At 49.7% G+C, this 16,332-nt stretch overlaps 1 protein-coding gene across 8 annotated transcripts in view; it reads right to left on the bottom strand.

The window, feature by feature from the left end:
* PRG4 (proteoglycan 4) overlaps positions 1–16,332 on the bottom strand; it is a 422,062-nt gene that overhangs the window by 53,772 nt on the left and 351,958 nt on the right. The window lies entirely within an intron of this gene.

Below are 16,332 nucleotides of genomic sequence, written 5' to 3'. Positions count from 1 at the left end.
TCCCTGCCATTGAGCAAAAAAGCCATGCATGCTGCTCTCAAGTGGCTAATGCTTGGTGGAGCAGCCCTTCCTAGCAGTCCCGGTGATGGCACAGTGCTGTATACCTCTGTATAGCTTTCCGTTATGCATCTGTATTGTTGTATACCTCTGTATAGCACTCCGTTATGTATCTGTATTGTTGTATACCTCTGTAAGGTGCTCCGTTATGCATCTGTACTGTTGTTCACCTCTGTAAAGTGCTCCGTTATGCATCTGTACTGTTGTATATCTCTAAAGTGTTCCGTTATGCATCTGCATTGTTGTATACCTCTGTAAAGCGCTCTGTTATATATCTGTATTGTTGTATACCTCTGTAAAGTGCTCCGTTATGCATCTGCATTGTTGTATACCTCTGTAAAGTGCTCTGTTATGCATCTGCATTGTTGTATACCTCTGTAAAGCGCTCTGTTATGCATCTGCATTGTTGTATACCTCTGTAAAGCGCTCTGTTATATATCTGAATTGTTGTATACCTCTATAAAGTGCCCCGTTATGCATCTGTACTGTTGTATACCTCTGTAAAGTGCTCCAATATGCATCTGTACTGTTGTATACCTCTGTAAAGCGCTCTGTTATGTATCTGTATTGCATACCTCTGTAAAGCGCTCCGTTGCTTCTCGAAGCTAGGTGCACGGTCAGTAAATACCGTAATAATCATATTACGGGCTGGCTTGTGTTGTGGAACATCAGGGCCTCATTACAAGTGTGGTGGTGAGGTAATACTGTGCTGGTATTACCACATACCGGCATGTTAGTGCACCAGCGCACTCCGAGTTTGGTAGTGGGGTGGCTGGATTAGTTCGGGCACAATACTGGTAATACTGGCAATCACACCCCCCCACCCCACTTACCCCCCATGTAGTGGAACACCATGGAATGGGGAATACCAGTACTTACTGGCACTTGGAATCTGCTTGTAATTATTAATATTCTTAAATCTAACCATGCACATGCTTATGGGAGCCTCAGGTATTGAACACTCAGACCCACACCTTTTCCTTTTGGGCTGGAGAGGGTTGTTTCAGTAGTGTTCCTCAAAAACCTTGGCTTGGAAGGTTTGGTCTAACTTGGCGACATCTTATAGTGGTGAACACGGAAAGTAGTTGGTACAATCAATACATTTGTTCCATGGAGTCGTGTCTCACCAGGTCTGGGGTTTAGCCAAGTACAAGACCCCTTGCAAAATAGTGTAAGGTATGAAGTAACCTGGAAAGAGACTGCGCCTCATTTTTGCAAATTAATTTTATTTCTCAGAAAATTGCCCTTATAGTTGATGACAGCTTCCATATGTCAAAAGTTGCTACAGGTCTCGAGGGGGCCCCCAAAGTAGCAACTTTGCGATCGTACGCGCTTATTCTGAACAGCAGGGATTTACCCTTTTGACATATGGAAGCTCATTTTTCACATTATGTGACAGGGGCATCTTACATGACTATAAGACTAATCAATAGCCCTGATTTGAAAAAGGTCCTTGGAGGACCAAAACACGTGTCATCAACTATAAGGGCAATTTTCTGAGAAATAAAACTAATTTGCAAAAATTAGGCGCAGTCTCTTTCCAGGTTACTTCATACCTTACATTGTTTCAGTAGTGCACCATCCCCAGACGGCTGTGTCATCCCTCCACCCACCCTCGAATTTGAGTGCCTCACGCCCCTGGTTGGAGGAGGGCGGGGATGCTCGGGGTAGTGGGAAGAGCAGGCTTGGCCTCTGCTAAATAAGGGGTGACTCTTGGCAGGAGTTTTCAAGTGCATCAGTCGATCATTCCTAGCAGATTCTACAGAGTCAGGTGGATGAAATGCAGTGGGGTGCCAGTCACATGAGCTGACTGCCATCTTGCTTGGAGGATATATCACCCACGCGGCATGTACCACAGATGGGAAGAGAGGCTCTAACGTAGCATCCATAAAGAAAACCTAGAGATGGCACATTGGCACCTATGATGATGCCACTCGCCAATGTGAAGCCCTTGGAGGCAGTCTTGGGAGTTCTCAGGGCCTGAAGAGCATCTTATTTTATGATGCCCTCTCACCCCCAGAAGCAACACGAGGAGAATCTTTCAAGGTTCCCCTAGCCATGCCTGGCTTGATTCCGGGATGCATGTAGTTCCTAGAGTAGCGGAAAGAGGCTGTCATTCACGGGGAAATACACTTTGATTGGGGAGAACAAAGCTGCATCTTTAGTGCCAGAGCCCAGGCCTAGATCACCCAGGAGAAAACCCAGAGGAAATTGATCCCAGAATCAGTGTTTTTTTTTTTTTTATGAACTGCACTAGGGAGTGATTTGTCTGTTTGTAGCAGATGTAGAGTGGAAAACTTGGGAATGAATCCTGACCTGGAGCCAAAGAAAAACCATGTGCTAGACACCTATGTCATACAGAGCAACAGCTCACGCTCCAGCAGAGAGGGCAATAACTCAAGTATGTGCGGGAACCTAAACTCTGAGCTGCCATGGCACAACCACCTTATTCCGTTGGAGTGACCGTTTAGTTCATTGGTAGGTGTGTGGTGTTACTTTGGGGACGATGGTGTGATTGCAAGTTTTTAATTTCCTGTTGCAGTATTTCTAGTGTCAATGGTAGAACCTCTGGCCTAATCTCTTCTCCACAACCAGGGACTTCCTTGGCATGTCTTGTGTCCCCTCAGAGGGAACTGGGGAGTCTAGCGTTGGTTCAATTTGTGATTGTGGGATGTTTCTTCTTTCCAAAACCCGACGGATCCGCTTCAGGACATTAAAGGGAAAGGAGGTGGTAGGGTAAGAAGTTCATGCGCCACCGCAGGCTAATTGGCCACCATTATAGAGGACAGAATTGCAGCTGTCCGTGAAAGTTCAGAACATTTGGAAGAGAAGTTCTGTTCACAAACCCTGACAAGTTTACAGCAGTGACCATAGACCCTTTGGTGAAGTGTCCATCATCGATGAGGTATTGAAGGGCATGTTGGATATTCCCTGAGGACGATGGTTTCAAACTAACATCTTGTATCTGGGGGGGGGGGGGCTGTTATTTTTCATCTTCCACAGGTTTGAGTGGCATTGCGTTGTTTTCTGTTTTCCACATCAGAGGGGATGAGCTGGTGTCTAGTATTTGCGAGCACATATTTTTGTCCTGGCTTCTTTTCCTGTCAGGACGATTACAAGTTTGCATCCAGTAAAGCATTGATTCATTAAATTACTTCAGAGGAATCCAAAAGTTGTAGTTAAAGGTCGTGTTCTCTCCCCATATCAATTTTGGATAATCTTTTAGACTTCTGCAACGCTGTTGACTTATTGCAGACAAGTCTTTATTCGGATGAGTTTGAGAAGTGCCTCTCAGTGGTCTTGGCATTCACATCTGTGTGTTGTCGCGAATCACTGCTATTATTTCCTTTAGCTTTGAGATAGCTGCCTAGGGTCTTATGGACTTGACCCTACCCAATTGCTGGGTACTCGGAGTGGCATCAACTACCACAGGATGATTTAAACCTCTGGGTAGTCAGCAAGTGACAGCACTTACCTGCTGGTGTTTCCCCCTCTTTCTTGCATGCAGGTCAGAGCTGGTCTTTCTGTGGGGCTAGGCACTTGGCACAGTACACGTTTGTTCACTATTTCTCATCCCTTTGATCCATTCCATGGGTACCACACCTTCTCGTGAAGACTTACCTTCATCTTAACTATACCCTTCGTAAGTGAAGAGTACTACAACTCTTTGAAAGTACTGTAAGGATCACGATTCTGGTCCCACGTAACAGACGTACTTCCTCTGAGTGGGATACTTCTTACTTGTGCGTCCTGTCCCCTTTCGTCCTTCCTTGTCGCCGCCCCCCAACATGGGGACGGTACCGGAACCTTTGGCATTGAAAAACTGAGCTAAGACTTTAAATTTAGTCCACTGTGTGGGGACAAGGAACGCCCTCCAAGCCTCTGCCCTCCAGCGCCTCACCCGAGTCCCCTTTTCCACATGGATGGTGGCTGACCTGGAAGCTAGGTGCAGAGACTCTAACTCTGCTTGCTCTCTGTTCTTGTCTTTTTGAAACTTCTTCACCTCCCTTTGTATCCTGCCTCCCCCAGTGCATATCTGCTGCAGTAGGATTCACGAAATGCGCTTCCTCCGATCGCTCGTTCTCAGCCTCGGACCTCCATGCACTTTGTCTTGAGTGCCTGGGGCCCGACCATTGCTGGAACGTGTGCACGGCCTGCAGCGCTCTCGGTCACAGGACATTGAAGAATTGTCTTCACAATGGAGCGAGATCTTCCAAGCCCCTCTCCCAGGTCATCTTAAAGAGTTTGTCCCCAGGACCCCACATCAAGACAAGGTAGTCCCTTGGTTTATTACGGTTCCTTAGCACAGAGACTCCATATCAGGGGTTTCCACGGGCAAGTGAGCCTTAAATTCTGGTCTGGCAGACTCGAGACCATTAAGGCTAATGGCTCCCAAGCCGAGGGTCCCGGGAGTTCTTCCGGGAGCTTCGTCAACATACCCGTGGCCAGCAAGGCTACCTGCCCCTAAGCCGAGGGACTTCAGAGCTCGACCGGGCGGTCCTCAGAGGGGCGATCAAGTTTATCATCCTCTTCGGCCCCAGTGGCTGAGGGATCGTCATGTTCTACTTCCAAGAGTCAGTCCTTAGGATGATCCAGCACGACCATTGGCTCTGTTGCTGAGGGAGCACAGCCTACCAGAGCCACCTTTGAGGTCGTGGTTCATGGTGATTCGACAACTGAGCGGCGGGCTGAGGGCTCTGAGCATACCGAAGCTATCTCTGAGGTCGACCTTTCTGTTTCAGGTTCGAGGGCCATGGAGTGTCCTCCCATGTCTGAGCCAGCACGTGGCACAGGGCCTTTGCGTCCTCCCACCCAGGGCATGACGCAAGGCCCCAAGATGGCGGACAAGCATCTTGGATTTGTAGCAGGGCCTACCCGGTCCATCGCCGATTGAGTGGGCCTTGCAAAAAGGTTCAGTCCCCACCCCTCAGGAAGCGACAGAGGACCTTACGGTACAGGCTGTTGGTCCCTGCAAGGATATATCTACCCATGGCAGCCTTATGGCAACACTCCACAGGCGGCTCTGCGCTTTGATCAGGAACGGAGACCCATCACTGCTGAGGGCCAGCCATTTTGGGATCCGGCGACTTGTGAGAATAGCTTCTTTGAGCGCTTTCTTTTCCTCATGCACTCCCCGCAGTTGACGGGGCTCCTCAAAGGTATAGGAAGTGATCCTACAGGTTATGCCTCCCAGGCCTCCACCTCTGGGCCCTCCGGCGGTTCCGTTGCCTGTTCGACCTCCGGTCCAGGCCCTAACAGTTCTTCAAAACCCCTGCCTCTTGTACCACCAACGCCTCACCCACAGCAGCCATTGGATTCATAGCTATCTTTGGGTCCCGATCAAGGAGGGGACCCATTCAGCTCTGGTTTCTCAGGACCTAGACTCCCCTCTCTCTGGGGGGAAAAAGGCAGGGGGGGCGATGACTATGATACCCAAGACAACGAACCTTCGGCCTTACAGAGTTCTTGGGGTACCCCAGCCAGAGACGGCCCCCTAGGAGTTGGGAGTGTTAGCAGAGGTTTTGGCCAGGTGCCCCATGAGCCACTCAGCCCTTCCACTATGGAAGGATGACCAGCAGGTGGCAAGAAAGGTCTGGGAGAAGCCCAGGTGCACCACCCAGATTAAGAAGAAATGGACAGCTGGTTCATGCTTTGGGATGTGGCCTCCCACCCACAGCCTTATCCTTCAGTGGTGGCTGCAGCCATGATGTATTCTAAACCATTGTCTTCCTCGGCAGGAGCCACCTTCAGTTGCCTTTCAAAAGAGGATGCCCACCTTGCCACAGCAAACCAGAAGCTGTGGCTAGAGCTGGGGGAAGTTTCTGCCTGTTCTTACTTTGGAGAGACAGACCTTTATGACCAGCATGGCGGACGCCCGGGCAGTTGTGTAGGACCTCATGGAGTCTTCAGTTTGCCATGACGACAAAGCCAGCAGAGAGGGATGTGCCCGGGGGTTCAGATGAGACCGACAGCATGGATGCATGCCACTAAATTCTCATCAGATGTACAAGAGCGAATCCTGGATCGCCCCTTTGAGGGCTCGGACCTTTTTCATTTGTCCATTGATTACGAGTTGACAAAGTAGACGACCTCTACACAGACCGCCATGTCCTTGGCCATCCTGACCTTGCCAGGGCACAAGTCCTTCCCCTTCAGTCTCAGGGCAGGACCGACTTCAAACCCTGTGCTTTTACAGGCTTCAAGACTGTGGTGCACAGTGGCCCGACGGGTGACCACAGGAGGAAGCAGCAGAGGACATTGTGCAGGTTTTTCCACTCCCACTCCTCCACTTCCTCTTCATACGCCACAAAGCAGTGATGTAACGGTCAGGGAACAAGCTCACCTGTAGGGGGCCAGCTGGCTCTTTTTCAGGGCAGCTGGAAGCATTATTTCTGGAGTACTTGGATCCTTTCCATAGTCTCCACGGGCTTCAGTCTTTCTCTTCCTTTTCCTCTACCATCCTCTCCTCCTCTATGCCATATAGGGTCCCTGGCCCTCTTGCAGGAGATCTTTTCTCTTTTGGAGATGAAGATGGTGGAACCGGTTCCTCAGTCATACAGGGGCTCTGGCTTCTACTCCATGATTTTTGTGGTACCCAAGAACAACCAGGCTGGCCTGAGGGTAGTCCTGGACCTGTCAACTCAACCTGTCTTTACCGCTCAAATTCTTCAAGATGATTACTCTCATGCACATAGCAGAGTCTCTGTGCGCAGGGCACTGGATGCGTTCGCTAGACCTCAAGGATGCGTACCGTCATGTCCCCATCTACCAGCCGTATCAGAAATATCTGCTGTTCACGATTGTCATACCACTTCCAATACAAGTTGCTGCATTTCAGCCTCAGTTCAGCTCCTTGTGTGTTCACGAAGGTGATGAATGTGATGGCTGGTCTCGGGCTGGAGGGCCACCACTTATACTCTTATCTGGATGACTGGCTTGTCAGGGCCAGCTCTCCCGAGGGGATAGTGCACTCCTGGCAACAGCTGACAGACGTCCTTCACCAGCTGGTCTTTTCCCTCAACCGGCTGAAGTCACAGCTGTCTCCTGACCAGGACCTGGTGTTCCTTGGAGTGCGCTGGGACATGGCGCGGCAGCTGTTGTTCCCCATGCCAGAGAGGCTCCTTTCCCTCTGCAAGGCGATAGGGCACTTTCTGTCCAACTCGCCCACCTGAGCATGGAGGTTCCAGCACCCTCTGGGGCTGATGGCTTCTTGCGTACTTACATTTCAGCATGCCTGCCTCAAGATGAGACGTCTCCAGCTCCACCTGGTGGCCCATTTGATGGGGTCTCAGTTGGACCAGGTTCCAATACCTCAACTCCTCCTCCCGGACTTTTGCTGGTGGTTCATGGACGGCAATTTGGCAGTGGGAGCTCCCTTTACCTGGCCAGAGCCAACTCTGGTGCTGACAGCACATTATTTGCTTTCGAGCTGGGAGGGGCTACCCTGGAGGGCTTCTCCATTCATGGTGCATGGTCCAGGGCAGTGACCCTCCTGCATATCAATCTGCTCGAACTTTGAGCTGTGCGCTCAAGGCTTTTCTGCCTCATCAGGGACACAGCGGTTCTGGTCAGGACCGACAATTCCACTACAATGTTTAACCTGAACAAGCAGGATGGCGCCCGTTCTCCCCACCCCCGTCCACCCCTCCTGTGCATGGAGGCAGTGGCGAACTGGGAATGAGTCCTTACGGAAGGGATTTGGATTTCCTTGGTCCACCTCCTGGGGGACAGCAATGCGAAAGCGGACCAGTTCAGCTGCTTTGGGTTTCAACACCTACAAGTGGGAGTTACACATCAACTCCTCATTGACCCTGTTCCAGAGAAGGGGGTGGGTGGGTTCCGGATCTGGACTCATTTGCATCTTCCCTGAATTCCAAGTGTCCCCGGTTTGCCTCATGGGTGGGCAGTGGATAGAGATCTTAGGTGACACGTTCCAGCTCTGCTGGCATGGCCCCAGGTGCTATGTGTTTCCTCCTCCAACGTTGCTCCAGCTGACCCTCCGCAAGTTCCAGATGTCAGTGGGCTGCAGCCTCATCCTAATTGCCCTGCACTGGCCGTCGAGGGCTATGCTCTCAAACCTACTGCAATTGTGCTTCCAGGGACCAGTACCCCTTCCGAAATGTAGCAGGGGCTTCCTGATGCAGTAGTGCAGGGCGGGGCGATGGAGCACCAGGACACGGCCAAGCTGGCCCTAGTGGCATGGTTCCTAACCAGCTGAAACTCCACCATCATCAGGTCTCTGAGGACAACTGGGACATCATTCAGGAGACTGTCTACGTGGGCGCAGTACAAGAGCAAGTGGACAAGATTTTGCCACTGGGCTCGGGACAAGGGGCTTGGCCCCCTTACCTGTTTCCTGGATGGCATGCTGGCTTTTGCCACACATCTAGCTCGTTCTGGTGTTCAGGTCCACCTCAAGTGGTTGTCTAGGATCCTTCCTCTGGTGCACAGGCCTCCCCTGGTCTGGGACCTCAACGTGGGTCTTGCAGCCTTGCAGCGCAAGCCTTTTGAGCCGATGGCCTCTGTGGACATCAGGCTGGTGACACTGAAGACCGTGTTGCTGGTGGCACTCACGTTGGCACGCAGTGACAGGGAGATGCGGGCACTGTTATCCTGCAAGCCTTTCACCGTGTTTCACATAGCGACAAGGTCATCTTGCGCACCCATCCTAATTTTTTAGCCAAGGTGGTCATTCCATTTGAATCAGGAAATCTGCCTGCCGGTGTTCTTTACGAACCCACAGTCGGATGCCGACAGGGCTTTGCATTTCTTGAACCTCAAGAGGGTCCTCAAGTTCTACCTCTCTCGGACTAAGTCTTTTAGACGTCTGTGGCATTGTTCGTCACTTTTGGGGGCATGTCTCCCAGCACCCAGGCTTCCAAAGCTTCTATCGCCCAGAGGCTTATTCACCCATGGGCAAACCGGTTCCTGAGGGGATTCATGCCCATGCGGTCAGAGCAAAGGCCGCAGCCATGACGTTTCAGAGACATCTTTCGTGGGATGTCATCAGCATGGCGGCTACTTGGGCCACTGCAGGGTTCGTCAAGCACTATTCCCTGGATACCAACTCCAGGTGCGCTGCAGAATTCAGTCAGGCGGTTCTGAATAACCCTTTTGCTTCATCCTAGATATGTGGCATGTTGTCACAGCTCTACCCTATGGTCTTGTTCGGTGAAATCACCCACAAGGTTGGTGGAAAGGGGTCGGGACATATGAGTAATTAAAATTACTCGCTGTAATGACTAGAGTACTCCTAGTCCTTATTCCCCTTCCCTCTATACGTCCCACCCACCTTCCCCCGCTTGTAGGCTAGGGGCTAAAGTATTCAGTATAGCCAGGTATTAAAGTGTTTGATGTGTTAATAAGGGGACTAAGGTGAGTGCCGCAGGGCGGGGCCTTGAGGACGTCCCAAGCTCAGGGCCGCGCCCCTGCAAGCTGGACTACATTTAAAGGGGAAGCTCAATTTTTCACTACCAAGGTTTCTGGTACCATCCACATTTTGGGGGACACCTACAAGGATGGAGGAAAGGGGACTAAGAGCTATGAGAACTCTAGTTACTACAATGAGTAACTTTAATTTGTGGATGGTGGCCTTGGTGACGAGCACCGCTTTTGCCTAAGGGGTGAGCAGCACCTGTCGGTGTTTTAGAAACTTCCCCAGTGAACCCTCTTCTAGCGCATTCATCATGCATTGCTTAGTGATTTCCTGCAATATAAGCGCCTTATGAATAGCTGCACCGGGAATCATCCACGCGGTTTAGCTCGTCTCGGGTACAGAAACGGAAAATCACCAGGACTCTCTTGTTTAGGACAAGAAACCAGACCAAGACATATCCCTATAACAAACATCAGTTTTTTAATTCACAGGCGAGTAAGGGGCACACTTGTATTTTGTTTATTTATATAGCGCACCGGGCCCTTGGGCAACTGGGCGCATGAAATCAGAACTCTGGGTTTGTGATCAGTTATTCCTGTGAAATGATGTCCTTATGTGTAAAGGTCAACCGTGTGCATGCCCCCTAGGAAAGCATTCGGTTTTATGGAAGAAAAATGCAGTTTTATAAAAAGGACTACCTAAAGAATATTGTTGGGACAAATAATTACACGTGAATTTGAATGAAAACAAGATGATTGTTTATTGAAGAAACACTAAGCCCTTGTATTCAAAACCAGGCCTTGTGTAGCTTAGAAAGAACACTCCATTGAAGCCTGGCAAACAATTGCATTTACTCGCACACTTTTCTTCTGGTGCTTTAGCACAACTATTCATAAGCTTGCTTACTCCACCAAAAGTATTTTCAGCCACAGAGATCATAAGTAACTTCAAACAATGATAGAAGAATGTTAGTTTTAGGTGTTCTAAGGTTACATAGATGTTGGTATGGCCAGAAGTGATCTTGAGTGTCCAGGCTTGCCTTGCTCTACACACGTGAACATTGTACTAATTGGAAAAAGCAGTGGAGTAACTGCTGAAAATGTTTCCGGAGAAAGGCGCGGGGTGGGTGTAAAGGGCAAAGTGTGGCTGTGAGGGATAACACTTGACCACACGAGTCCCTTCCGACACACTGTTATAACTTTCAGGCATGATAAAAGACGCACCAGAGTCTTATGCAAGTTATTACAATGCCTTGTCTTTAGAGTCCAATTGTAAAGATACAGCAAACACTCCCTGTCTAGGTGAATGCAAGTCAAAATTCCGCTATAGCTGACTTTCGACTTACATTCAGCTAATCGGGACATGCACAGGTTATGTAAGAAAATCCATTTTCTAACAAAATGTTGAATAAAAGTAGCTGTGCAGTTTTTACGCCAAATTCAGATAATGGTAGCTCCCACCATCAGGTGAAAAAAAAATCACTGTCTCTGGAGAACAGTGTAGCACAAGAAAACATAAAATAGCTACGCTTTAAACTGCTTCTTAAACAGAAGGAACCGAACTGGAAGAGCCGTGTAGTGTGCAGCCAGTCAGTGCACACTTTGATCATGATCTGAACAGGATTAATGCTCATCTACATGAAATCGCTTAATGTAGTGATTCCAATTGCGAGGAGGACATTGCGACAATCCACGAGCGACCTGCCGTGCTGAGGTCTCTGAAGAAGGAGTTGCTGATGATGTCCCTCCAACCGAGAACTGCACCCCCTTGCCCCAAAGATTTGCTGATTGTAATGACATTTTGTACGGGGCTTATTCCGACGGTCACACAGTAAGAGATGGCTAGACTGACTGCGCTAAAATGCCAGTCTAGTCCCAACACTTATGCATGCTTTATCATAGATGACCAGTATGAAATGCCATGCCACAGTAAGAATGGCGGCATCAAAATGTCAGTCTAGCAACAACACAGATCATGCTTGATTTATTACAGATGCCCAGTATAAAATGCCATGCCACAGTAAGAATGGGTTGACTGGCTGCGCCAAAATGAAAATCTATCCATGTAATAACAATTACCATGCTTGCTTTTATCATTGATTTACATAAAATGTCATGCCTGTGGCCCAACCCCATAATACCCAAAGCACCTCTCGCACACACACCCACACAACTTCATACCCATTCACCCTGGCCTTGTCTGACTCAAAGGTGTACACAGAAACCACAACATAACATTCACACACTTCATTTTCCACACACTGACTTCGAATCAGATCATACAAACACAATACATTCTCATTCATTCCCAGGCAGACCAAACACACACATGCGCTGCACGCTCACTTGCACACATACATACTATTAGCATGCACTGTGCACACACATATTGGCTGTTTCCTGTGCCAGTGCCACATACTTGATGCTCCGTCTTGGTGTGCTCCCCGAACATTGTTGCACATGTGCTCCTTGCAAACAGAACATTGTTGCACATGCGCTGCTCAAGCGAAGAGAGACGCACTTTGCGACTGCCAGCGGCAGTGGTCTGCTGCGGTGGGCCCCAACAACCAGTCCAGCACCCTGATTTGGTTTGTGACTTTACTCAGGCCAGCCAGGGTGAGGGCAGAGGTGCGCGAACCGAACATGCTGCTGCCACACAGCAAGACGGCACAGGTGTTAAGATGGATTTCTAAACTGTGACCTGATGAGCAGAAGTTTAGGAGGCCACCCTAGTTTAGTAGAACACTGGAACCTTCTGGACAAGCCAGACCAATCACGGTAGCTTGGCAGGCAGTCAAGACTAAGGGCCTCATTACACGGATGGCGGAGAACCATGGCGCTATTAGCGCCATGGTTCATGCTGGTAAAATACCGGCACCGCCTTGGCGGAAAGGGGAATTACCGCCCCATTCCAAGGTTGGCGGGGCGGTAATTCCCCCTTCCACCATTGCCCTTCCCCATTCCCATTTTTGCCCCATAGGGCTCAATGGGAATGGGGAAGGCGCTAATTACGGTACCGCAAATTGCTCAAGCATGGCTACTGTACAGGATACATGGTGGAAAAGGATGATTAGGGGTGATGGCACATCATGGCAACAGCCACAACCTGCAACAGAAGGGTAGATTAACAAAACTATAGCATTAGGCAGTACTTTAGAATTGATCCCTAAACTTAAACAGTCCAGCCCTACGAAGAGGGGAGCTTTATGCTCAAAAGTACAGTAGTGTGTTGCAAACGCGCAGTCATGTGTAATGAGAGAAAGTGGGTCCTCTTCATGGAGCTGTAGCAGTTAAAAAATGGGGTTGAAGTGATGAGGAACAGTGCCCTACTATTAGAGGAGGGTCTACCCTTGCAGGTAGAACGACTTTCGGGAATAGCTAGGGAGTGCTGGCTAGCCCAGCTAAGGTGAGTATCTTTTCAGGGATTCTCAAGCGTAAAGAAGAATGGCTGTGTCAGGGGGCCACCGGTAAGTGATTCCGGCCCAAACTTTGCCAGTCTAGGACAAGTCGCTTGTATGGTCAACCCCTGCAGTTACACATCGCTCCGGCTCTCGGCAGCTGCGGGACAGGACAATCGTCCATGGTGAGAGAAGTAGCCTTTTCTCAGCTCTCGATGAAGAAAAGAGGGCAGTTCCAGTGCAGCACATCTCGGGCACAGGGGGGCAGGTAAGCAAGGCTCCTGCAATTACCGTCACCACAGCAGGGTGGCACAAGGACAGCAGATGCTTGCGGTATGGCGCACTCACTTAAATCACGACATAGAAGAGCTAGCACTGCGAAATTTGGTGGGAGCGGGCCCAGGACCACAATCTGGTGATTCCTAAAGTCTTGAGTGTTAACTCAGGATGGCGGTGCTCCTAGGTGATACCCAGGGTTCGAGCTTGTCAGTTCGCTGGATGGCCAAATAACACTTCTGAAGAGGCTATATTGGAGGGTAATCAGGAGGTGCCGAGAGTAGTTGTTCCCACTACCCCAAAGGGACGAAGTGCCCTTGTAGACCTTCAGTGATCAATGCAAAAACATGGGTCTGACGGGACAACAGCAGGCTCAGGGTGCCAAACCTTCCAGCACGTCTCAGATGGTTTCACCGGTCTGCCCCACCAGCACCTGTCCATTCTTTGCCCCACCAGCACCTGTCCATTCTTTGCCCCACCCATCCCTATCTCCTGCACTTCTCTTCACTGCACTTGCCAGAATGCCTAGTGGGCCTGTGATTGTATATTTACTGTTTTACCAATGTTATTCATTCCCCTGGTTCCCTCCCCACTTAGCCTTTCTTTGCCTGGAAACACAAGTCTGTTGTATGGGCCCCTAACAAATGCTCAAAAAATAGAAAAAGAAAATGATGAGCAAACTGCAACAAACTCTCGGCCCATCTCCCAAACTGTTACAGAATTGGACCTCCAGGATCTCTTAGCGGCCATGATGTAGGAATACCAAAAGGGCAGAGGCGAGCTCCAAAAGAAAATCACTGCCCTGGACGAGTGCATGGAGGATGTAGAGGGCAGGACCGCAGAAGATGAAAACGCCCTGTGTGAGGCAAACTATGAGCTTGGTGAAGGCATGAACAGAATTATGGCTCTGAAGCCAGATGCCAGGCACTAGAGGCAAAATGGGAGTATGCGAAGAACCAGTCATGCCGTAATAATATACGCATGCGGGGCATCCCGCCCACGGTCTCGGACAGCGATTTAGAGGAATTTGTTCAGGACCTCTTCCGCTTTGTACTGGGACTCTCAGATAGCGCTGCACTAAAGCTGGATGGCGTTCTGCACTCAACCGAGACAACCCAGCACATTTTAAAGGAGGCGAGGAAATTGCGAAGTATACAGTTTAGGGATGCATCCGTCTCCCTCTATCAGGACCTGTCCGCAACCACGCTGGCAAAAGACGTAACGGTCTTTGACATAATAGTTGTGGGAGAGAAAGATCTGCTCCCGATGGGGGTTCCCCATATCGCTGCTCTTCACGGCAGACGTCAAGCCCTGGAAGGGTGTACTACGCTACCTCTGGGGAGAAAAAAAGAGGCTGCATTACTACTTAGCAGGGAAGCCCCCCACCATAGATTTCGTTGAAGAGACATACAGGGCAGGTTTATTCTAGTCAAGAGGTGCATGTTTGGGCAGGAAATACACCTTCATATCGATTTACTGTCCCATCAGTGAAAAGGGCCGGTTCCTACAAACAATCAGCCAAAGTATTGCCTCCTACAGTGAAGCCCAACTCCTAATAGGCGGGGACTTCAACTTAAGGCCAGATTCAACGGTGCATAAAACCCTTCACCCGACTATAAACATGCAGTTAAGCTGGCCAGATTTCTCAGGGAGCTTGGGGTGGTTGACATCTGGTACTTATCCAATGAAGATGCTCGGGACTACACTTTTTATTCCCACATCAACAGGGGTCTCTCAAGAAACGATTTGCTGCTCATGTCCAGCTCACCTTCCTCTTGCTTTGGGTAGGTTCACGTCCCGTCAAGGGTTATCTCGGATCATGCCTCGGTGGCTGCCCACATTAGGGCTCTTGACTTCCCTGGCCTACTGCACAATGCGGTCCTACAGTATGCATCAATCCGCCAGGAGATCACTACAGCCCTTGTTAACTACTGTACCAAAAATACCACTCCTGGCTGCTCGTGTGCCACAGTATGGGATGCAATGAAAGCGGTAATACAGGCTGAAATCATGGCGTGCACCACAGCATTCACCAGGGCCAGCAAGCTGCTCCAAACACAACTGGGAGGATAAGATCGGGGTTCTCGAGGGGAAGCATAAGACTACACGATCCCGCAGAGCATGGAGGGACCTAAAGAGAGCCAAATCCCAACTAGAATTGCACTTAGCTAATAAATCTGCGCAAGCCCTCTTCAAAACGAAACAAGTATGGGACCGTGTCGGAGTGTTTACCTGAGTAAAGCTCTAGTCTGTTCTTGACGGTGGCGGCGTTACCAAGCAAAACACGCCCTCCTGTGACTTTGATTCATTCGATCCCTGATTCACTGATGCTGGGAGAATCTGTTTCAGATACACAGATTATGGCTGCCACTTTACCATCCTCTGATCTGAGATCTACCGCTTTGTCCTCTGAAATATCTTCGCTGTTTAAAGTGGGGCAGGACAATGCCATATTGCTGTGAGAGGAAGAGCCTGTCTACTTCAGAAACACCCCGTCTAGCAGAGCGTGGCAAAGTGTTTACCGGAGTGAAGCTTAAGTCTGTCCTTTGTTATGTTAAAGGTACTTATATAGCGCACCGTCACCAACAGAATTGGTCCCCAGGCGCTCTGGCGGATCTATAAAAAGGAAGGAGGGCGGGTAGGGTTAGTCGGGAGGAGGGGAGTGGGAGTGGTGGTGTGCTGTTGGCAGCTTCACCTCGGTATACACCGAGTGCTGGGCTTTGGTGCAACTATCGGATCGGGTGAGACCTTGTGTGCTGTAGGTGCTGTCTGTGTTGATGCGGTGTGGTAAAGTGCGTGCAGATTGCTGGGAGAGAAATGGTTGTGTGAGTTTTGTATGGGATGAGTATGCAGAAAATTGAGGGTTGGGTTAGTGGGGTCTGTATCCTGGTTCATGTACTTCTGGTTCCGTTTGAGCTGTATCCCTGTGGTTGGGGATGCTGCTGGTTCCTTATGGGCTGCCTCGCTGTGGTGGTGCTGTGCGTATCCAGCTGTATCATAGTGAGTCTTGTATGGGGTGGTAGGTGTGTCCAAACCATTTCTTCAGGTATGGAACATGTTTGGTACTATCTATCCTCTTGGTATCTAATGTGACACTGGTCAGGTGAAGCTTTGAATGGTTCAGGGTCGGAATGCTGTTGATGAGGCATCCTTGTGCGTCCGTCTTGGTCAGCCTGTGTATTCCGTCGTTAGTTTCCTCCTATCATGATTTTCTTTCAATTAGTTC

This window comes from Ambystoma mexicanum, chromosome 1q (assembly GCF_040938575.1).
Source record: "Ambystoma mexicanum isolate Mex_15411 chromosome 1q, UKY_AmexF1_1, whole genome shotgun sequence".
Taxonomy (NCBI): Eukaryota; Metazoa; Chordata; class Amphibia; order Caudata; family Ambystomatidae; genus Ambystoma; species Ambystoma mexicanum.
The sequence above is the reverse complement of the archived record's forward strand: the minus strand, read 5'-3'. Positions and strand labels throughout refer to the sequence as shown.